The sequence below is a fragment of the Humulus lupulus genome, chromosome 3 (assembly GCF_963169125.1).
Source record: "Humulus lupulus chromosome 3, drHumLupu1.1, whole genome shotgun sequence".
Taxonomy (NCBI): Eukaryota; Viridiplantae; Streptophyta; class Magnoliopsida; order Rosales; family Cannabaceae; genus Humulus; species Humulus lupulus.
The window spans coordinates 125020385-125044987 of NC_084795.1; positions in this window are offsets into that span (position 1 = coordinate 125020385).

Below are 24603 nucleotides of genomic sequence, written 5' to 3' on the forward strand. Positions count from 1 at the left end.
TTAGGATCTAAATGCCCATAACATAGTTTACTTCTTCATAATCTTTCATTTGAAATTTCTTAGCTAGCCATTAATTTAACACTTGATAATATTTCCACATCATTCGTAATGAGTCAAATAAGATAAATATAGAAACCTCCTTATGATCTTTGATGTGTCCATAAACTCATGATTCGTCAATGTTTTGTTCAAAACTGTACGTTTTCACCGTTTCATTAGATCAAAGACTTCAAGACCTTGATGCTTACTTTAGTTCATTAGATGGACCTTAGCAACATACAAACCCTTTGTTCTTGGTATTTTTCCTTGAACCCTTTTGGTTGACCATATACATGGTCTTGTCACAATAGTCATTCAGAAATATTATCTTGACAGTCATTTGCCAAATCTCATAGTCCAGTAGTAGCAGCAATAGATAAAAGAGTGTGTATAGACTTGAGAAAGGCTAGAAGTCTGTCTCAGAAAGTCTGTACTTTCAATTATACATATTCTTTTCTTCTTGAAGATCCATTTACATCCAATGGGTCTTATTCAGGTGGATCTTACAAGTTTGCAGATAGAATTGGAATACATTGATTTCATTTCCTTGTTCATGGCATCTTGTCAGAATTATCCATTACCTTCTCTAAAGTAAACGGATTGTCTTAGTTTGTGTTTAATACTAGAACTTATGTCTTGTGTTCATAGCGAACAGGTTGTACTACAATCCTCCCACTACAACAACGCACTCGAGTATTCTTACTAGAATTAGTGATTTCTTGATGTTGTACATTACATGGTGATATAGATTAAGTAATCTTATTAGAATCCAATTTCTTCAAGTACAACTTTACTTTGAGGTTTAAAGTTTGTCTTTTAGTCATGTTCGAGAAAGGTTGCAAAGACCATTTCCTTACTAAGACTATAAAAGTAACCTTCTTTTGTTTAGGGAGCATAGTCAGCAAATATGCAAACTTCATACTATTAATCCAACTCTCCAATCTTTGTTTTCAAAGAAAAATGTGAGTCGTACACTCCCATATGTGAACATGGTGTAAACTAGTTTTAGTGCTATTTCACAACTCTAAAGGCGTCTTTTCATAAACTTGAACGAAACTACATTAAAAATATATACCGCTCTTTGAAGTGCATTTCCACAAAAAGTGAGTGGCAAGAATCAGTAGCTTAACAATGACCTAATCATATCTAATAAGGTTCTATTTCTCCTATCTGGAACACCATTCTGTAGTGGTGTTCCAATTGCTATGAGTTGGGATAGAATTCCATTCTCTAGAAGATGATTCTTGAACTCAAATCAAGATATCCACCTCCTAGATCTAATCCAAGTGTTATACGTAATTTCCCTAACAGCTTTTCAGCTTTCGTTTGGAATTCTTTGAACTTCTTAATATCTTGAATTAGCTATAAATATCCTTTGTGTTAGCTATAAATATACATATCTTGAATAATCGTCAATAAAGATGACGAATTTTCATAACATCTTCTTGCATGTACAATGAACGGACTACATACATCACTATGTACTAGGTGAAGTTGTTATTTGGTTCTTTGGTCCTTTGCAAAGAAAGGTCTCTTTGTCATTTATCTTTCTGAATAAGATATACAAACCAGAAGAGTATTAACTATTAGCACTATTAAAGGACTATCCTTTACTAACCAATTTATCTTATCAAGATTGATATGTACTAACCTAAGACGCCAAATACACGCATCATCACTTTGAAAAAAAATTATGTCTTTTTAATCAAGGATTAGCTACTTAAATAATTCCAAATTACTCATCAATTGTTCATTAGGTATTCAGAGATACAATCTATTAGATTGTTTTACATGATAATTTATTGATACCATTCTCTTAAATAATAATCTTATTATTAATAAAAGAAACATCAAAAAAATTTCCAATATATAAAAATATAGAAATCAAATTCTATATGATTTTAAAATAAATATTGTTCAAAATAATAAATCTATTTTAAAATTAAATAGATTGCTCCCCCTACCTTTACAGAAGCAATGACATCACTGCAAACTCTCAGGGTTACATTGCCTTCAACAAACTTCTTTAAAAAGCTATGTTTCCATAAAGAATAATAAGCATGATTAGTGGCTCCCAGATCAACTATTGAAGATGACGAAACATCTCCCACTAAAAGGCTTTAAAGTAAGTAAATCAAATTTACTTTTTGTTTCCTTTGAAAGATTAGAGATTGAATAAAAATTATTAGCTTTAGTTCGCAAAGCATAGCATGTATAGATTCACATATCATATATTGTAGTGCACCAAAAAAAAAATTTAGTTATTGAAAATTTTGTGTTTTATTTTATTTAATTGTTAAGTGTTGTGAATTAATTTATTTATTTGTTTGATTTATATTAAATTGTTATAATTGTTTGGTAGAATTTTGTGAATTTATTTGCTAGTGTTATTTATTTGTTTTAATTTTTAAAAATATGATTAACTGAGTTTTGGTTGAATGCACTAAGGTGCATGGTAGGTAGTGATGCACCTTAGTTATTAAGTGTGTGCTAGTGCATGGTAGCATGGTGCACATGTGTAGAAATTTCTACACACTTGTAGATTCCTTTATTTGGAATTAATAAATTGAAAAATACAAAAAAAAGGGAAATGAGAGAGTCTTGGATTTGCATGGTGTAGTGGGAATGCTAAGGAGAGTTTCCTATTTTATGTGGATAGTGATAATGAAAAATTGATGATAGCCAAATAAAGTTATATTTTTCTTCCTTTTAGATCAAATGAAAATCCTTTTATTTAAGTAATTTAGAATAAACAAAATTAATGGGAAATTAGGAATAGGAAACTTACCTATTTATTTTTATGAGGCCATTATTTTCATAAGCTAGAATAAAACGGAAGAGAAAAAGAAAGGAGGCCATTTTGGCTTGGGGTGCCGTCGGTCATAGAGAGAAGAGAGAGAGAGAGAGAATGGCGAGCTAGAGAGAGAAAGGGAGAGAAGGGGCTGCCATTTTCTAGAGAGAAGGAGGAAAGAAAGAAGAAGGAGAAAGGAAAATGGTTTCAAAGCTCTAGGTAATGTTTTCATCATATGGCGTTTTTTTTTTAAATCTTTGGTTAAGAATATTCTTCTTCTTCAATCTTAGAATAATGGTGTTTTCTTTCTTTGGCCCTATGGTGTTCGAAACCCCTAGGACTTTGAGCAAGGAGGTGGTTCTAGTTGGCTTCTTGATTTTCTATCAAGAGAGATATTGGATTTTTTCCCCCCTTTAAATCTTTGGTTGTTGTTATTTTATGTTGTTATTTGGAAAGATCATGGCTGAAATTGGGTTTGAGTTTTGGGTAGGATATTATGTTGTGTTGATTGATATTATTGATGTTGGGATGAAGGGTTGTTTTGTTTGATGCATAGAAGTTTTAGGCATGGGCGTGTGGTGTGTATAGGCAAGCATAATTAGAGATTTTGGTCATACATGAAATCTAAAATTCTTATGGTTATGTTTCATGGTTATTTTGATAAGAATATAAGGATGATGATGGATTCATGCAAATGTATTATTGTTGTTGTTGAATCATTATTTTATCTCACTCTTGGAAAACATGTTGGAATTAGGTGATCTTATATTTTTATTAGGGTTCATAAGTTTATTGAAATTGTTGGTAAACATGCCTATGAGTTTGGGGGTAAATTGTTAATATGTGGGAATGGTGGTGCATGGGTTTCAACCTATAGGGTGTGATGCATGTTGTGATGTTTTTTATTTTTGTGTCACTTATACATGTTAAGAACATGCTAGGTTAATTTGAATAAAAGAAAGGATTGTCTTGAATTTTTATAAATTGATATATTGGTGATTTCATGAAGATTATGGATTGAGTTTTGAAAAACATCAATTAAAGATGAATTTCATGATAATTTGTGCTTGCTGATTTTGAGAATTATTGGTGAATAAGTTTGGTGAAATAATGATATACATGCATAAGAAATGTCTCTAATGATATGTTGTATTTATGAGAATAAAATGATGTTTTAATTCACACTTAAAATGATATTTTTGCAGAAATAATTACCTACGGATTTTTTTTTATATTTTGATGAAAATATGAGTTTTAAAAAATAAAAATAGTGATTTTTAATGATATAATTGGTTGTTGGAATTTTTGTAAAAAATGTGAAGTTGTATTTTTTAATAAAAGAAATTTGGTGAGTATCTTAAAATTAATTAATACCCTAAACTATGGAAATATTAAAAGTGATATTTTTAATATAACATGAGTGTTCATTTAAATAGTTCCGATTTTTCTTTATTTAATTAAGAAAAATGTTGAATTTAGTTCACTTGTGAATTTTAAGTAAATTAAATTATGGCTGAAACTTTAATTAAATATTATAAAATAATCATTGGATTTCTCACATATGAATTTATTCTATTTTAACTTTAATCTTTAAAAAATATATTTTTCCACTTCTAAAATAGATTTTTCTCACATTAAATTTATAAATTTGATAATTGAATTATAAGGTTACTTTTAGTAAAACATGTTAAATTATAAGTATTTTACATAATTGTTAGTCTTTGTTATTTTATGAAAATTAAAAGTGATTAATGGAATAATAATTTTTTTTAAATGGTTGATTAAATTTTTTTTATGAAATAAAATAATGCTTTTGGAAGATTAATCAACTTGAAAATTTTAAAGGGATAAATAATGGTAATCAAAGCATGTTACAATTTTAATATTTCCACAATGATAGAAGTAAGACGCATAGAATTATCGTTTTAAACGCTACGTTTACGCAACGTTCCCACGTATGCATGTCACATGCAAATTCACTTTTACGTTAAAAATATGTCTATTATGCAACCATATAATTTTTATAGCGAGATCATGCATGTAATATAGGTAGAATGTGCATTATTCTTTTATGACCTTAGGTGTAAATATACCATGTGTGCATGACCCATCCACACATGAGTTATATGAGTGGGCAAAATAGAGTTTATGTGATGCTAAGGAATGTTATTTTGATTATGGTGTAGGCTCGTTGAGAAGTTATCGTTTTACTTAGCTTGGACCTGAGGTAAGGAAGTTAGATAGAAATTTATTTGTTTATGCTATGAATGATAAGATTGGCTTGTTTAAGGATAAATGATATTTATGAAAATGTACCATGTGATATGATGATGTTACAATCTCTTGATGAATATAAGGAATCATTACATATTTATGTTGTATGATATGTAATGGTTGTTAGCGTGTTGAACGCGACACAACAAAGGAGTTACTAAGGATCTAAGACGTAACATGAGTTATATGTAATGGTTGTTAGCGTGTTAAAAGCGACACAACAAAGGAGTTGCTAAGGATATAAAGATGTAACCTGAGTTACTAAGGATATAAAGACGTAACTCATAGGGCGGACGTGCCGAGGCTATTCAAGGACCAGAAATCCTATTTACCTCAAGATATGACATGGACAAGATAGTGGGCCATGTTCACAAAGATATGATGATGATGTTTATGATGCTAGGATGATGATGTTATGATGATAATGTTTATGACAATGATGTTTATGATAATAACATTTATGATGATAATGTTTATAATAATGATGTTTATGATGATGGCATATGATGATGAAGTTAAGTATGACATGCAACGATGTATGAATGTGAATATGTTTTGTTGTGTTTACTTGTGTGTTATTTGTACTTCCTTACTGAGCTTTTAGCTCACCCCCTTACTTTCCCTTCCAGGTAGCAAATAAGATTTCTCTATGGCACGCGTGGTGATGTGGGAGGTTCCAACATCAGAGTGTGTATGGCGTGGGGGCATCCTATGGACGAGAAACGATCAGTTTAAAATGTTAATTTCTAAAGAACAATGTTATGTTATTTTTAACTTTCAGAACTTATCAGTGGGACTTGAACTTTAATTATTTTTTGTTTTTAAAATGTTGCATGAATACTATTATTTCCTTTTTAAACTATTGTGCCCAACTTGTATGTTTTAGCAAGGCCCCACTGAAATTTTTATAATAAGTGGTTTTTCTCCTATAAATCCATGAGTATGCATATATTTTACAAAGTATTAGAATAGGGCATTTTACATATATGCAATTCTTATTTGCAATGTTTCTTCATAAGGAGCATTATCCATGTTAAATAGTAGGCAATAAAAAACCTTTTCATAAGATCGTATCCAATTAAGGTACTTCACTTTTGTTCTTTAGTTGTTGTGGCAGTTGGCACTTGAGGACATTCCTCTTTCATGACAAACTTATGTTTTTCACATTAATACAATATTAACATGAAATTATCAACATTTTAATTTGTGTTCATTGAGTAAAGGAATAATAATAAATGGGTTATTAAATGAAGATTTTGACTACTGAAATAATAAACTAAATATCTTTAATATAATCAAATATAAATATCGAGTTTTGGAATTGTAAACGTGATGCATGAATACAACAATTTCAAAATAATACATAAAAATAACTATTACTAAATCACGATAAATTAATTTGACAATTAATGGACCAGCCTTAGGGTAGGTCAGACTAATTTCAAATTAATTTTGAGACAATCTCAAATTTATAAGTGGAAGCTTAAAATCAAATATTTTCTCTTTCGACTTATTAACAACCGTTAATTTCTCCAAGATGAACTAGTCTGCTCGAACGCCTAATTTCTTCATTCTGAGTGTAACCTATTATTTTAGATCAATGACTTAACTCAAGAGTGTGTCTTACGGTCAGTCAAACTTAAAATACATCATTAAATCATATTCTTAAATTAATAAGAAGTTAACCTTGAAAATAACATAGTTAGAAACCTTCCTTAGGAGGACGCAAACAAAGGTGCCTCGAGGCCCATTCCATGTCACTTCGGTGTCAACTAATAATGAAGACCATAGGAGTTATTGTCATATCTTCTTCTCCCACTCACTATGATAGAATTTGTGTTTTCTCAAAACATCCTATGTTTTTTAATTAGTATCAAACTAATTAAAATTATTAGAATTAATTTTATATATGTAAATGGATTTAATTACCAATCACATTGGGCCTATGTTAAATAAACATTTTAAATCAATTTTTAAATTGACCATAAAACTATTAGGTGAACCAAGATTATAATTATTACCTTTTACATTATTAATAAATCACATTTATTAATTTTGGTTTATGGGTCTAACATAAAGCAAATGCCCATTAGGTGTGACTTACCAAGTTTAACTATTAAACTTAATTAATTATGTGTTTCCTTTTAATCACATTAAACATAAACCAATAATCAATTATTTTGATCCTATTTAAAACATGTTTCTAATCAAATAAGATGCATGCTTTAAATATAAATTGTATGAAATTCATGTATGACATGTTATATGCATGAACATGTTATCAATCATATCAATAAACCACACCTGGAACTTGATCGGGTCTCTAAAGATAATTACAACCCATTAAAAATAAATCTAATTTATTACAAAAATGAATCTTCATCTTCTTCTCCATGTTTCTCGAGCTTTCATAATCATCCAAGATCCAATGCGTCAAACTCATTGTTTAAAATTATTAAAAATTAATTTTAATAAGTATTCCAAAAAAACCACAATTTTTAAATTTTATTTCCAAAATACCACCATTCCATTATTTTTTATATAAATAATATGGGGCTAATATTAATTTCTAAAAATAACACTGGGCTTATTTGTATTTCAAAAATATCATTTGGGCATATATTTTCTTCTAAATTTGCCACTTGGGCCAAGTGATTTTAAAAAATATCATGTTAGGCCCAACCCCAAACCAAAGCCCACAATTAATGTATATGTTGCATTAAGCAACATGAACCAACGTGAAGCATCAATGGCCGACAACCATGGCAGCAGAATACAAGCTCTAGATAGTCGACTTTAAGGCCGAGTGCATAGCAAAATGCGATTTATAACCCAGTAGATTACAAAAATTCTATATATAAAACCATTTAATATATACGATCCTATGATTTAAAAATTCTATATACATATTAATCTAATAGAAGAAGATTGACATCCTCAAGCCTATCAAGTGTCATTGCTATCTTCTTGTATAATAAACGATCATTCTATCCAAGCACGCAAGACTCACACCAAAGTCTTCCAGACCATAATCTCAGCACAACTGGACATGTGTGGGCACGTAGAGTTTCAATAGGATACTATTGGACTCCATTAATATTCTCAACACATGAGATCAATGAAGTTTGGGTAAAAAGAATGGGTGAAACAATTTCTTTTCTCTCTTTATTTTTTCTCCATGAGAAAACTCTCTCTTTGAATCAGATTGAACATTATGATCTATATCTTATCATGAGAGAAATATAATAATATATATTTATGTTAGTCATTTAGGGTATTATTAATATTTTTTTTTATTTAATTCAATTAAAATTGATCTATCTATTATTATTATTTTTAAAATATATTTAATTGAATTTAAATTAATTCAACACCAATCTAACAACCTAAATAAGATATCTGATTTATTTCAAATGAGTTATCTAAACTTAAATATTAAATTAATTTATCAAATTAATTCAAAATAAGATGACATAGTTAATTCAAAACTAATTAATTAATAATTATGAAAAATTACAATCAATTAAAAAATAAATATATTTTTCATAATTACGTATAGGCCCAGAAACTAATTTGCTTGACAAATATACCCATATTTTTTCTATTGATGCTCTTACCCTGTACAGTGTTTATAGAGCCAATCCAGGGACCTATAGACCAATAATACCAAGCTACAATAAATTTAGATTATTAATTAAAGTTCTTTAATATAATAATCTTATTTATTTATCTCAATATTATTCCACTAAAAATATGAGAATGGAGTCTTGTATTTATAGACTTTTATTTACCGAGTACTTTATTAAGTGTCCATTGATTTGATCACTTCATGCAATTCAATCCTCCAATAATTTGTTCATAAATAGAGTTAGGTGAAATTATCGCTTTGCTCATCTAATTACCTCTTTATCCTTAAGTATCATTAATTCACTAGCGAAAAGTTAATTTATAAACCTTTTATAAATTAGAGGCCTCAAACTGTTCAGTTCCAGAGTTAATACTTAAGGGAACAATTATTCAATCTTCATATGAAGAAGGCTTCAATTTCATATCTGTAAATCATGTCCCCAGCCATCTACGTTAATGAGCCCCCAAAACAAAAGTTTTTAGCGTGATCATTCTGACAGACTCTAACGAGTGAAACAAAGGACCCAAATAACATAAATATGAGTTCCTGATAACTTCAGGATTTAGATTGATTTGCATATGATCATCGAGTGACATGATTATAACTCTTTATAGTAAACAGTATTTTAATAAAGAGTTCAATACATATGTTGTCCAATCCTATACAATCTTTTTGTATAAAGAACCTCCACTAAGATGTTCTACTACACCAGTGATCCAGATCTAGATGACATGTATTCATAATACTAATGCACCATACTAGCAGTGTTCAATTAAAGATTCCATAACTTTAATATAAATCACTGACTATTTCATTTATTATCTATAGTCTTAATCCTCCTTACTAATACAAGATTATAGCTACATTATTGAATTAGGAATTTTCTGATATTTATCTAAATATTATTCAATAATAATACACAATAATTATATATATACATTTTCTTTTATAAATTTCATAAATAATGAACTACTTTCATTGCTTTAAGAGCACTATACCCAATAGTTTATACGCGACTCATATAATCAAACATATTAGCAAGTAAATCACATATGGAGAGATTCACTTACCTCGGGTCCTTATATATATAAGATTGCTCAGATATAGCTATCAACCAAGATTTTCCCATAGTCTTTAATCCTATCAAAGGATCGTAATTGAGTTAATTACTAACTCCGTAAATCATACACTATTAAATTTAGTCCATACCAAGGAGCGATAAAGTAAACGAAATGATAATATTTGTTATCATATAATAATGGCCCTAACCTCAAAGTCGTAACCGATTAATAAACATAATCACAAAAGCCCTTATCATTATTAGTACGGACCCAAGTCATACTAATATTCATATTGATAAAATAATAATAAAACAACTCACGTAAAATATGAAATCAATATAGGTATAGCTGATTTAAAACGGGGTCCTTAGTTATGGATAAATTCTCCATGTCCATTACTCATTAACTTAGATTCAAGTGGTTAGAACAAGTAACTTAAATTTCGAGCTTCTAAGTCTTGAATTGCTTTGTTTGGAGACCATTAACTTATTCATTCAAAAATCCATAATGAATCACAACATATTATTCTTTCAACTAGAAACCTTGGTTCTAGAACAAAAGTCAGAATAATCAAATAGTGATAATAATATTGTTCATTGGTTAATCTATAGTAATATTGTAATTAAAATGATCCAAGACCTTATGTTTGAAAAGACTGGAATTGAACAATTTAAAAACTATTTTCTTCTTTCTTTTTAATCCACTCAAAATCATAGGGCAACCATTTTTCCTTTTTATAATAATTCCAATATTATTATAAAAATTATACCAATAATATCATAATAAATTATTATTTAAGCATAAGAAATTCTTACTAATATAATTATTAATAACATTAATTATACTAAAAAAAATGGCAAACTTCCTTTCACAATTATTGTACACAAAAATCTATCTAGACGCTACATTATTTCCAATTAAATGCGAGATGACTTCTCGTTAAAGTGTTCTTCATAATTTGCATCTTAAATGTGAGATGACTTCTCGTTAAAGTGCTCAAGTTCACAACCTACAATTTATTGGGAATAAATTGTTAATTGATTTATAACTCAAAGTTTGCAAATTTTCTTTTTATAATGATTATGACTTAGCTTTAAAATTGTACCCAACTATTTCTAAGACTTTGGACCATTAAAACTACTAGACATAGCTACTATTTTTTGAGAAAACATATATAAGAAATAATCATAACTTTATTAAAATTCTAAAATAATATTGTATCAATAACATAAAGTGTAAAAGAAAATGTGATAGGGTCTGGGATCCCATTGTTTACAAAACATAAAACATAATTTTAAATACTAATTGCGGAATTACATTAAGAAAACAAAATTTAAAAGACTAAAAATAAATAACTTCGTCCTCAATCGACACACAGTCCATTCATTCCATTCATCCTAAACATACAAGCCAAGCTACCAAGAATCCTTCTGCCTCCATATCTATTTTCCTGCATCACACTAAAAATAAAAGAGTGAGCCTAATGCCCAACAAGGAAAAATCTACTAACAATCATATAACATAAATCATAAACATAAGACTATATCATAAACATATACTATTAAACATATATCATAACTTTAACCCATAAAAATGGTAATCTTGGGGTTTGCTATCTAAGCAACTATATGCCCCACGCAACATAAAAAAAATATTGGGGTTTGCTAGCTAAGCAACTATAAGCCTCAAGCGACATAAAAGCATTGAGGTTTGCTAGCTAAGCAATTATAAGCCCTAAGGACTACAAGACATATTCATATATATCATAACATAAACATATCATAACATATAATCATATAAATTATATCCTATTTTCCTTACCAAAAGCCGAGATATTTGGGGAACAAGAACGAGATTTAGAAACTCCTATAAACCAACAGTAGAAAAGGGTGAGAATCTTCAAGAATAAAGACGAATGTGGGAACTAAACCATCAAGAAGAAACTTACCAAGAAGGACCTTATGTTTCAAGAACTTAAATATCTAATCAAGAATCAATAACAAGAGTTAGGATCTGAATACAAGAAACTAAAGATTAAAAATGAACTGGACTTAAGGAATAGGAATACCTTGAATGACCTTCTGGATTGGTCTAAACCTCAATACCGAAATCACACAATTTCTCACTTCCCAAATGTTTATAAAAGCTTAGAATGATTAATACTTTATCCCAAAACCCAAATGTAACTCTCTATAGTAACACTAGCACCTTGGAGGCTCTGATCAAATGCTTGAAGAATGAAGAAAATGGCTGAGTACTAGGTCCTATTTATAGAGTTCAAGGAGTGAAACTAACCCCTTTTAATTTGAATAAATAAATGAATATAAACTGAAAAAGATTTGAATTTTCGTTCAACTAACACCTAGAACTCGGTCAAAATCGTTAAAAGGCAGGTCTAAGTGGTTAAGGGTATTTTTAAAATTCAAAAAGTCAAACTTTCACAAATCAACACAAAGGGCGATATATTGCCCCCCTGTAGGCGATATATCGGCTCTGCCCTAATCCCGAGCCCTTGTTCGTACGTTCGTGCAAATTCACCTGTTTTTCGTATCTTCCGTTAGGTGATATATCGGCCTCTATGCTGCGATATATCGACATACGTAGATATATTAAACACGTATTTGCACTTTTTTCAGCATAATTTGAATTGGATAAATAACTTTGACTGAGTCATAATACGATCCTAATAGTTGTTGGAAGGTTCTAGAGCTTCTAGATCTTTCTTTTATTAAAACTATTGATCAAAATACTTAATTCCTTAATAATCATGATTATGACAAGTGTCATGCTCTTATTGGCTCTATCTAAACCTTAGGTTATAATAAATAATATATCTAGGATTAGTAATATTAATCAAACCTTATGCTATAATTAATATTCTTAAACTATAGGTTAAACTTATAAAATCCATAACTGTTGCTATGAGCTCCCAATTAAGTCCTTACTTGAACCAAAATCTACAATAACTAACATACTACCAACTAATACTAACTACTACTACTATCTAGCTAGCTAAGTAAATATTCTAGGACACTACAATTCTCCCCTACTTAAAAGAATTTCGTCACCGAAATTTACTTACCAAACAACTCCGGATACCGGGCAAACATGTCCTCCTCCAACTTCCGCGTTGCCTCCCGTTCAGAACTATTACTCCATAGGATCTTGACTATCAGAATACTCTTATACTGTAATTCCTTCTTCCCTCTATTGAGGATGCTAACCGGTCGTTCCTCATAACTCAAGTCTTTCTAAAGTGTTATCGTATCATACTTGAGGACGTGAGATGCGTCTGACACATATCTACGCAGCATCGAGATGTGGAACACATTGTGGCTATCTGCTAGAGCTGGCGGTAGGGCTAATAAATATGCAACTACTCCCACTTTGTCCAATATCTCAAAAGGACCTATAAACCTGGGACTAAGCTTGCCTTTCTTTCCGAATCGCTTCACACCTTTCATAGGAGATATCTTTAAGAAGACTTGATCTCCGATTTTGAATTCCACATCATGCCGCTTGGCATCCGCATAAATTTTTTGACAGCTCTGAGCAGTGAGCATACATTTTCAAATCAGCGCAACTGCATCCTGAGCTTCTCTAACAGCTTCAGGTCCAAGTAGTTGTCTTTCTCCTACCTCGTCCCAATGAAACAGTGATCGATACCTTCTTCCATAATGCAGCTCATAGGGTGCCATCCCGATCGTTGACTGGTAGCTATTGTTGTAGGAGAATTCTATCAACGACAAATACTTATTCCATGATCCTCCGAAATCAAGTACACAAGCGCACAAAATATCTTCTAAAATCTGTATGGTACACTCGGACTGACCGTCTGTCTGAGGATGAAATGTCGTACTAAGACTTAACTTGGTAACCATGGCATGCTGCAAGCTTCTCGAAAATCTCGATGTAAACACCGATCCACTATCAGATACTATGGTCTTAGGGATTCCATGCAGTCTTACTATTTATTGAACATAAATGTCTGCATACTGATTTGCTGTATACGTAGTCTTGACAGGCAGGAAGTGAGCTAACTTGGTCAATCTATCTATTACTACCCAAGCCGAGTCGTACTGCTTATTTGTACGTGGCAAACCCGTCATGAAATCCATGGCTATGTCTTCCCACTTCCATTCTGGAATACTAATTGGTTGCAATAAGTCCACAAGCCGCTCATGTTCTGCTTTCACTTGTTGGCATATTAAGAATTTAGACACATACTCTGCTACATCCTTCTTCATCCATGACCACCAATACAACGCCTTAAGGTCGTGAGTCATCTTGGTCGACCTTGTATGAACTGAGTATGGGGTATTGTGAAATTCTTCTAAAATCTTCATCTTAATCCCTTGATAATTCAGCACGCATACCCAATCCTTATACCTCAAGAACCCTTGTACTGATATCGAGAAATTCGTGGTCGTGCCTTCTTTAACTGCATCCATATGTGTTACTAATGTGTCATCATGCCCCTGCCCGATCCGTATATCTTCTAACAGACTTGACTGGATGGACAAGTTATCCAGTTTACCAATGACTACTTCTATTCCGGCATTGATCAGCTCCTGATGTAGCGCCTTTTCTATTCTAGCTATCGTTGCTAGACTTCCATAACTCTACCGACTTAGCGCTCAGCAACTACGCTTGCCTTTCTCGGGTGGTATAGGATTTCACAGTCATAATCCTTTACTAATTCTAACCACATGCACTGCCTCATGTTGAGCTCCTTTTGAGTGAAGAAATACTTTAAGCTTTTGTGGTCCGTATAAATCTCATACCGTTCTCCATAATGATAATAACGCTAGATTTTCAATGCAAAGACCACCGCTACCAACTCCATATCGTGCGTTGGATAGCGTTGCTTGTAATCCTTCTACTGCCTTGAGGCGTAGGCTATCACTTTGTCATTCTGCATCAGCACACAACCCAAACCTTGCTTCGACGCATCACAGTAGACTACAAACTTGTCGTTGGGTGTCGGTACACAAAGTACTGGTGCTGAGCATAGCTTATCCTTATGCAATTGGAAGCTCTCTTCACACTTATCCGTCCAGCTGAACCTTTGCTGTTTCTGGGTAAGGTTGGTGAGCGAAGTGGTTATCTTAGAAAATCCCTCTTTAAACCTCTGCTAATAACCTGATAGTCCTAGAAAACTTCTTACCTCTGACGCGTTCTTTTGTCTTGGCAGTTCCTTCACAGCCTCTACCTTTGATGGGTCTACAACAACTCCTTCCTTGGATACTATGTGCTCGAGGAATGCTACTTGCGAAAGCCAAAATTCACACTTTTTGAACTTGGCATAAATTTTATGCTCTTTTAGTCGTAACAAGGTCAACCTTAAATGTTCCTCGTCCTCGATTTCGTCCTTTGAGTACACCAAAATATCGTCGATGAACACTATGACGAATTTGTCCATGTAATCCTTAGAGACCCTATTCATTAAATCCTTGAATGCAGCTGGAGCGTTGGTAAGACCAAACGACATAACTAAAAACTCGTAATGCCCATAACGAGTTCTAAGAGCTATCTTGAGAATATCCTCTTCCCGTACCTTGAGCTGGTGATACCCGGTCCGTAGATCAATCTTTGAAAACACGGTTGCTCCTCAGAGTTGATCAAACAAGTCGTAAATCCGAGGTACCGGGTACTTATTCTTAATTGTCACCTTATTCAGCTCGCGGTAATCTATACACACCCGCATACTTTCGTCCTTCTTCTTCCCAAATAGAACCGATGCTCCCCATGGCGAATGACTCGGCCTAATGAAACCCAAGTCTAAGAATTCTTGTAGCTACGTCTTTAACTCCTTGAGTTCGGTAGGTGCCATTCAGTATGGTACCTTTGAGATAGGCTCGGTGCCCGGTACTAGTTCAATTGTGAAGTCAATTTCCCGAGTCGGTGGCAACCTTGGTAAGTCGTCAGGAAATACTTCTGGGAATTCCTTTATAATGCAGACGTCTCCAACCTTTAGTGGTGTTTCCTTTACCACATCTGTGACGCTGGCTATGAATGTGTGACATCCTTTTTCTATCATCCTCTGAGCTTTGAGAGATGAAATAAACGGCATACGTAGTCCTAAAACTTTTCCCATAAAGCATAGTCTCTGACCGTTAGAAGTCTCGAACATCACTTTCTTTCGTTTGCAGTCGATGGTTGCGCCATGCCTTGCTAGCAAATCCATGCCCAGTATCACGTCGAAGTCTTTGATCTCTAATTCTATCAGGTCTCCTCTAGTTCTACGTCCTCAATATTGATCGGTACGCCTCGTACTATCAGTGATGATAGGACTATTTCGCCCGAAGGTTACTTTGTTACAAACTTAGTTCTAAATCTTTCACAAGGTTTATCTAATTTCTCTATCATTCCTAACGAGATATACGAGTGAGTGGCTCCCGAATCAAATAATACTGAACATACTATATTGAGGATAGAAATCTGACCTGTGACTACTTTAGTGCTAGCTTCAGCTTCTCCCTGGGTTAAGGCAAAGACTCTGGCAGGAACCATCTTCTTGTCCCTTTTCTCCTATGGCGTGAGCTAGAGACATTCTTGCTTTCAGTGACCTTCCTCACCACAATTGTAGCATCCCTTGGTGTTTGCATGGCATTCACCAGGATGTTTCTTTTGGCACTTAGCACATTGCAGGTAATATACATAACCCGAATTATTGCCTCCATTGTTTGTTCATGCTCTTTTATCGTTGTTGGACTACTTGTTGTCAGTATGCCGTCTCTTCTGACCATTACTATTGTTGATGGACTGATGGTTGTTGTGGTTGTTGTTCCGACCATTCTGAGGTTGACTCTACTGCTTAGGTTCTGGCTTACTGGCCTCCTCTTTACTAATATTCGCCTAAAGCCTTTCTACTTCTATCGCCGTTTCTAGAACATCGGCATAAGTAGTATTTTCCGGGTTTGCTAGCTTAACCCTTAGTTCAATCTTTGGTCTAAGTCCTCTAATGAACTTGGTAACCCTCAGAAAGTCTGTTGGAACCAACTCTGGTGCAAACTTGGCTAATCGGTCGAACTGCCGAGAATACTCTGCTATCGTCAAGTGGCCCTGCTTCAGACTAGCGAACTCCTCGACCCTTGTAGCGATGACTGCCGAGTTGTAGTACTTTTTGTGGAATAGCTCCACAAATCTGGTCCATGCCATGGTGGCGACGTCGTGAGTTTGCTGAACTAAGTCCCACCATATTCTAGCATCTTTCTTAAGACAGCCGAAACGCAAATATGCGGTCCGCGTTGCTGAGATTCATGTGTGCTAGGATCAGCTCTACATTTCTAAGCCACTCTTCCGCCTCGAAGGGGTCTATTGTCCCTTCAAAGTTTGGAGCGTGTTGCTTATGAAACCGCTCATAGATTGGCTCCATGTGCTAAGTTGGGTAGGGCGCATAGTTCACCATTGGCCATCCCCCATACGGACCTATTTGTTGGGGTGCTGGAGCCATTTTTTGAGGCTGTGGTTGCGGCAGAGGCGGAGGCAAAGGCTGAGTCTAAGTCTGTTGTCATTGTTGCTGTAGTAATTCCTCAACTTGCTGTCATAGTTTGGAAATTTTTGCATTGTTGTCAACCGGCGGTGGTGGTGCACTTCGGTTAGCAGCTGCACGTACTCCCTTTCAGCGAACTGGAGGGGCTTCATTAGTCTCAGGAACGACGCTTGAGGCATTGGCATTGGTGCGTGCAAACCTTCTGAGCGACATCTTCAGCAAAGTTCTAACAGTCGAGAAAAACATGTTAGAACTTACCCTAATAGGCTCTAAAACAAAACTTAATCTAAGCAAACATAACTCGGACCTATTAATTATGATTTCTTATGAAAAAAATCAGATAAGCCTTCTTTATAATTAGGGTGTGTTTCTATAACTCGGACCTATTAAGTAATCTTTATTGTTTTCTAAGTGTGTTTCTAATCATCCTATATGACTTAATTCTCAGGCTCGAAACTCGTCGTTGTTCAAAAGTTAACCATATTGAGGGAGGGCTGGGATCAGTAAAATCGTTCCCACTACTATGGCCCCCTAACTCTCAATATAAAACTTGGTCCATTGATTTGTATCCACCCTCACCGAACTTGGTCATTATTTAATATGATTGTAAAAAAAAAATCAAACTTATACATGTCAACAAAATAACAATGATATTTATTTGGAAAAAGGTTTTCACTATGTACAATCATAAATGTAAAGATAATAAATAAAATAAATAAAGAAACTAATCTAATCTAAAAATCAGGATCTTCTATATCTGACCCTTCATCTAACATATCATCATCTATCTCCTCATAATCATCATTATCTTGAGCCTCAAAATTTCCTCTAGGAAGATTAGTAAAGATTCTATGTTTTTGCTCATTTGTGAATTGGAATTCCATCTTAGAGGTGAACATAAGTATGAGAAAACAATATCTCATAGCTCCTAGTAATTCATCTTCATCATCTATAGTCTCCCATATTTTTCTAAAGATGCAATTACAGTAGGATAATCTTTAAACAGTCTAATCACTAAAACATATTGTTCTGTACCTCTCATCATGATTTGCTTAGTTGTTTGGAGGTGAACTATCTCCCTGTGGAATAAGAGTAATCTCTGAGTGATTCTTTCTAGCACTCCTACTGTATTTCTTGGCTCTCTAATTCTTTTCAAGGCATTAATGGCTCAGATATCCTCATAGGTTAAGGCTCCATCAATTCTTAACTGAAAACATAAGGCTTAAAACGTTAGCTAAACATATAAACATAATAACTATAACATAAACACTTACATTGGCGGTTAGATTCAGATCTTGAGCATGTGTATCAAGGAGAACTTCATGCAAATGGACCGTTGCTCTGATACCAACTGTAATGACCCAACTATTTATAAGACTTTGGACCATTAAAACTATTAGACATAGCTACTATTTTTGGAGAAAACATACATAAGAAATAATCATAACTTTATTAAAACTCTAAAATAATATTGTATCAATAACATAAAGTGTAAAATAAAATGGGATAGGGTATGGGATCCCATTTTTTACAAAAAATAAAACATAATTTTAAATACTAATTGCAGAATTACATTAAGAAAACATAATTTAAAAGACTAAAAATAAATAACTTCGTCCTCGATCGACACGCAGTCCATTCATCCTCAACACACAAGCCAAGCTACCAAGAATCCTTCTGCCTCCATATCTATTTTCCTGCATCACACTAAAAATAAAGGAGTGAGCCTAATGCCCAGCAAGGAAAAATCTACTAACAATCATATAACATAAATCATAAACATAAGACTATATCATAAACATATACTATTAAACATATATCATAACTTTAACCCATAAAATGGTAATCTTGGGGTATGCTATCTTAGCAACTATAAGCCCCAAGCAACATAAAAAAAAAAACATTGGGGTTTTCTAGCTAAGCAACTATAAGTCTCAAGGACTACAAGAAATATTCATGTATATCATAACATAAACATATCATAACTAAACATATCCTAACATATAATCATATAAATTCTATCCTATTTTCCTTACCAAAAGTCGTGATATTTGGGAACAAGAACGAGATTTAGAAACTCCTGTAAACCGACAGTATGAAAGGGTGAGAATCTTCAAGAATAAAGATGAATGTGGGAACTAAACCATCAAGAAGAAACTTACCAAGAAGGACCTTAAGTTTCAAGAACTTAAATACCTAATCAAGGATCAATAACAAGAGTTAGGATTTGAATACAAGATACTAAAGAAAACTAAAGAATTAAAAAGAACTCGACTTAAGGAATAGGAATACCTTGAATGACCTTATGGATTGATCTAAACCTCAATACCGAAATCATACTATTTCTCACTTCCCAAATGTTTATAAAAGCTTAGAATGATTAAAGCTTTAACCCAAAACCCAAGTGTATCTCTCTATAGACACACTAGCACCTTGGAGGCTCTGATCAAATGCTTGAAGAATGAAGAAAATGGCTGAGTACTAGGTCCTATTTATAGAGTTTAAGGAATGAAACGAATCCCTTTTAATTTGAATAAATAAATGATTATAAATGAAAAATATTTGAATTTTCGTTCAACCAACACTTGGAACTCGGTCAAAATCGTTCAAAGACAGGTCTAAGTGGTTAAAGGTATTTTTAAAATTCAAAAAGTAAAATTTTCACAAATCAACACAAATGGCGATAAATCGCCTCCCTATAGGCGATATATCGACTCTACCCTAATTCGGAGCCCTTGTTCGTATGTTCATGCAAAGTCGATGTGTTTTCCGTATCTTTCGTTAGGCGATATATCGGCCCCTATGCTGCGATATATCGGCATACGTAGATATATTAAACACATATTTGCACTTTTTCAGTATAATTTGAATTGGATAAACAACTTTGACTGAGTCATAATACGATCCTAACAGTTGCTGGAATGTTCTAGAGCTTCTAGATCTTTCTTTTATTAAAATTATTGATCAAAATACTTAATTCCTTAATAATCATGATTATGACAAGTGTCATGATCTTATTAGCTCTTTCTAAACCTTAGGTTATAATAAATAATATATCTAGGACCAGCAATATTAATCAAACCTTATGTTATAATTAATATTCTTAAACTACAAGTTAAACTTATAAAATCCATAACTGTTGTTATAAGTTTCCAACTAATTCCCGACTTGAACCAAAATCCACGGTAACTAACATACTACCAACTAATACTAACTACTACTACTATCTAGCTAGCTAAGTAAATATTATGGGACACTACAAAAAATTTGTCAAGGATTTCAAAATGTAAATTGCCTTGGATATCAATTTGACACTATCATGAAAGTCGCACCAATGGTTCATAATACTATGTTGCATATAATACTTCTAAATAGAGTACAACTTTAGCCTCGAGCGATATTAGAATATGACTTAAAATTTATATTCATAATTTGCTAATATTTATAAATTTCTATTCTAACCGATTCTAAAACAACAAATGAATTTACAAAAGAAAATCAACACGAGTCCATAAGCTTTCTAAGAAACGGGCAGCATAAGGGCTGTAAAACTGACATTCCAAAATTTTAAAAACCTGCAAACTAGGCATATAACCACCCCAGAGCAATCATATAAAATCACAGTTCAACTCAGTTTACTAGTTAACTCTTAATATACTATGAACATATACAATTGCATTTTATTTTCCAAACTCACAAATAATTTTAAAACTCAAAACAATAAAAATCAAAGTTTAGAATTTATACCATAGCGTTGGGGATAGTGCAACGGGGTTGAGGATGTTATTGGGAGCTCGAGACGAACCTCGAAAAACCCAAAAGTGGTTGCTGGTTAAGACCCCCATCAGAGCTTCAGCGACGGTGGCGGCGCCACCACTCCACGGTGGTGGTTAGGGAACAAACGAATAGGCTTCGAAGCCCAAGGCTTAGGGATTGTCGTGGTAGTGGTGATTCTTCATGGAATGGACCGTGGTAGCCGGGTGGGAGACAAAAAGTTTCAAACTCCATAGATTCCGACGAAGACCAAAAATGAAATCTAGCAACTGCTAACTCGACCCTTGGTTGGGTTTTGCTCGCATGGAATTGTTGAGTACGACAGTGGTGGTGGCTCGGTTCACAACTACCCAAAGTGGTCAGAATCTTGTCAGAAAGTTTGGGAAAACCCAAAATCGCGGGAACTTTGAAGGCTTCGTTGTCCGCCGTAAGAGGCACGTGAGGGCTTAGGCTTATGGGGTTGGCAAAGCTAGGACATGAGAAATAAAAGGAGGGAGAAAGGGAGAGGCAGCCGGAGAGAGATGAGAGAGAAGGGTCCAAAATTTTAACGATTTTTTTAGGGTTTCAGAAAATTTTCTTTTTATTCATTAATAACTATTAAAACAATTTTTTATTTTAAACTTATTTACCTAATTTAATTTCGTAATAATTTATTTTACTAAAATCTAATTTCTTTTATTAAAAATTGAATAAATTTTCATTTAAATTTCTAATTAAATGGATAATCTTACCAATTTATATTTGGGTCCAAAATTATAAATTATTTTTTATGTCATAATTATTTTAAATTCTCAAAATTTCTTTTTATTTTAAATCTCATAATTTAAAATGTAAAACTACAAATCTTTATAAATCTCATTTATCACTTTAAATATTTCTTATTATTTATTTCTTAATAAATAATAATAATTTAAATCAAAGGACAAAACTCTTTTAAATTTAATTTATTTTCCAATTATAAACCATAATGTCTATTATTATTTAATCCAAAGTGTTGACTGTGTTTTTAGCCAACGACGTGAGAACGTCAATAACGACAAGCCTTCAAGAGAATGTAAACGACACAGATAGTTTAATCAAGAAAAGTAAATAACACAAGAGATTTTATAGTGGTTCAGCCCCGATCAGTCGGTAATAGCCTAATCCACTTAGAGATTTTATTATTTTATCCACACTCAAGATCAGATGAACCAGTGTAGACTGAGTTTCTTCAGTGTAAATATTCAAGAATACAAAAAGGGTTCTCTCAAGAAAAAATGCACTTTCTCTCTCTAGAACTCAGACCAATTCTCAAATTGCCAAAAGTCCCTCTTTGATCCCATTCACCCTCTATTTATAGGCTTGGGATCCTAAACTGATATCCCTCTAGAATCGGGATATTCAATTATTTATATTATATTTAAATTACACAAAATATTTAAAATACAACAGATTCCTCAATTTGAGTGAGGAATGAGAGATTCCCGCGGTGCCCAGACCGATTCTTGCTGATGTTGTTTCTGGAAATTTGACGTAGTCTAGCCTATTTTGTTGATGAATATCGTCTTCTGGTCGGACATATGCATGCTGGACACCTGCATACGGTCCATACTCCTCTAGGCTTTCCTTTGGCTCAAGATTATGCATGCATAGCTCTCCTCGGACCAAGGTCCGAGCCACCCTTCTTGGCTCTCCTCAGACTAAGGTCCGAGGCAATCACTTGGAGCCTCTCCTCGGACTAGGGTCCGAGCCACATAATTTTGGCCCTCCTCGGACTAAGGTTCGAGGCATGCACTTGGCTTCTCCTCGGACTAGGTCCGAGCCAAGCACTATTTGGCCTCTCCTCGGACTAGGGTCCGAGCCAACCTCATGGCTCCTCCTCGGACTAGGGTCTGAGCCAACCTCATGGCTCCTCCTCGGACTAGGGTCACAGCCAATCCCTTGGCACACATGCATGGCTCTCCTCGGACATGGTCCGAGCCAATCACCCAGGGCTCTCCTCGGACATGGTCCGAGCCAATCACCTAGGAGCTCCTTAGACTGAGGTCCGAGCCAAGCATTTAGGGGCTCCTCGAACTAGGGTCCGATCGGACCTGTTGTGGCCTCTCCTCGGGCCAAGGTGGTTCGACCGGACCTCTTGGGGCTCTCCTCCTCGGACCAAGGTCCGAACACATGCTCCTTGGCTTTTCCTTGGACCAAGGTCCGACCCCATCTCTTAGACCCCTCGGACTAAGGTCCGACCGGACCTCTTGGGGCCTCTCAAGAAGTCCAAATTCTTCGTCAGTCTACCGGGTCACTTTATCACAACTCTGAGGAGTCAATGTATTTATTGCCTATTAATATGTCTTTTACTGACCATGCACTGCCACTTATCACCTTTATTGCCACGTCATTGATCTCCAATTTTTGGGGATAACACATAGAATATTACATAATTTGGGACATAAGAATATATTTATTATCCCAATATAAAATTAAATCAATACTAATTTAATTTTCATAATTTTTCAATTAAATCATTTTTAAATTAAATATTATTTTCCCTTAAAATTCTTAGAGTAGAATTTGCGGGATGTTACAATATACTATCGTCGTTACAAAAATTTCGTCCTCGAAATTAAAATACAACGTGGACGTATGAAAAATTACCATCAAACACTTATTTTAGAAATATGCTATTCCTATACAACATAATATTCCACACATGAATTCATCTCATTGTTTACATCAAATATATTTTGAGATCGTGAGCATGGCATTTCTAAGGCATGCTCTCTCATAATACCTTTTTACCATAAAAACGCTTTTGGAGTTGTCAAAGATTATGTCAAAAGTGGCCTTTTGGAAAAATGAAGGTCAACCTATTGAAATGTTCCAGTTAGTGGTTAACAATTAACCTAGCCAACTTTCAAGATTGCCTGGCAAAAGAGCCCTCAGAGACAGTGGACACTTTCGTGGCTAGTGAAGATGGTGGGGAGAACGAGGTCACCTTTCAAGGGAAAGCTACCTAAGCTCAGGATTGAGGAGCCTCTTTGTTCGTTTCATTGTCTGTTTTTTTTTTGTTGGGGAGTATTTAAAATCCCTTGTAATTAGGCCTTCCACGCCAAGACAATTAACGTTTTCGGTTATTTTCAAGGTTAATATGCTCATTGTAATATTATTTATTCTGCATCTTTATATGATACCCTTCTATCATATTGTGCTTTTTGAATTCTACACATGTAGTTATATGAATTATTTTAGATCGAAGTATGCTTAGAACTTTCTGCTTAATAGTTGATCTGATTAGTTCTCAGGTTGCATACCTAGTTAGATATAGGATTTTAATAACTTAATAGCGTACCTGTTAAAATTCAGGCTTTGTACCTAGTTCAATCCACGGTTTTACTGCTTTGATTTTTCATGTCTAACTTAGTTAAATTTGCAATTATTACAAAAAAAAACTCGTGATTTTTGAAGCTACCAAAATTTTTCCTTTCCAAATTCTATGTTAAAATGACTTTTTCAAAGATTTATTATTTAAAAAAATTATTAACATGGGTAGCTACCCCCCAAGCGATCA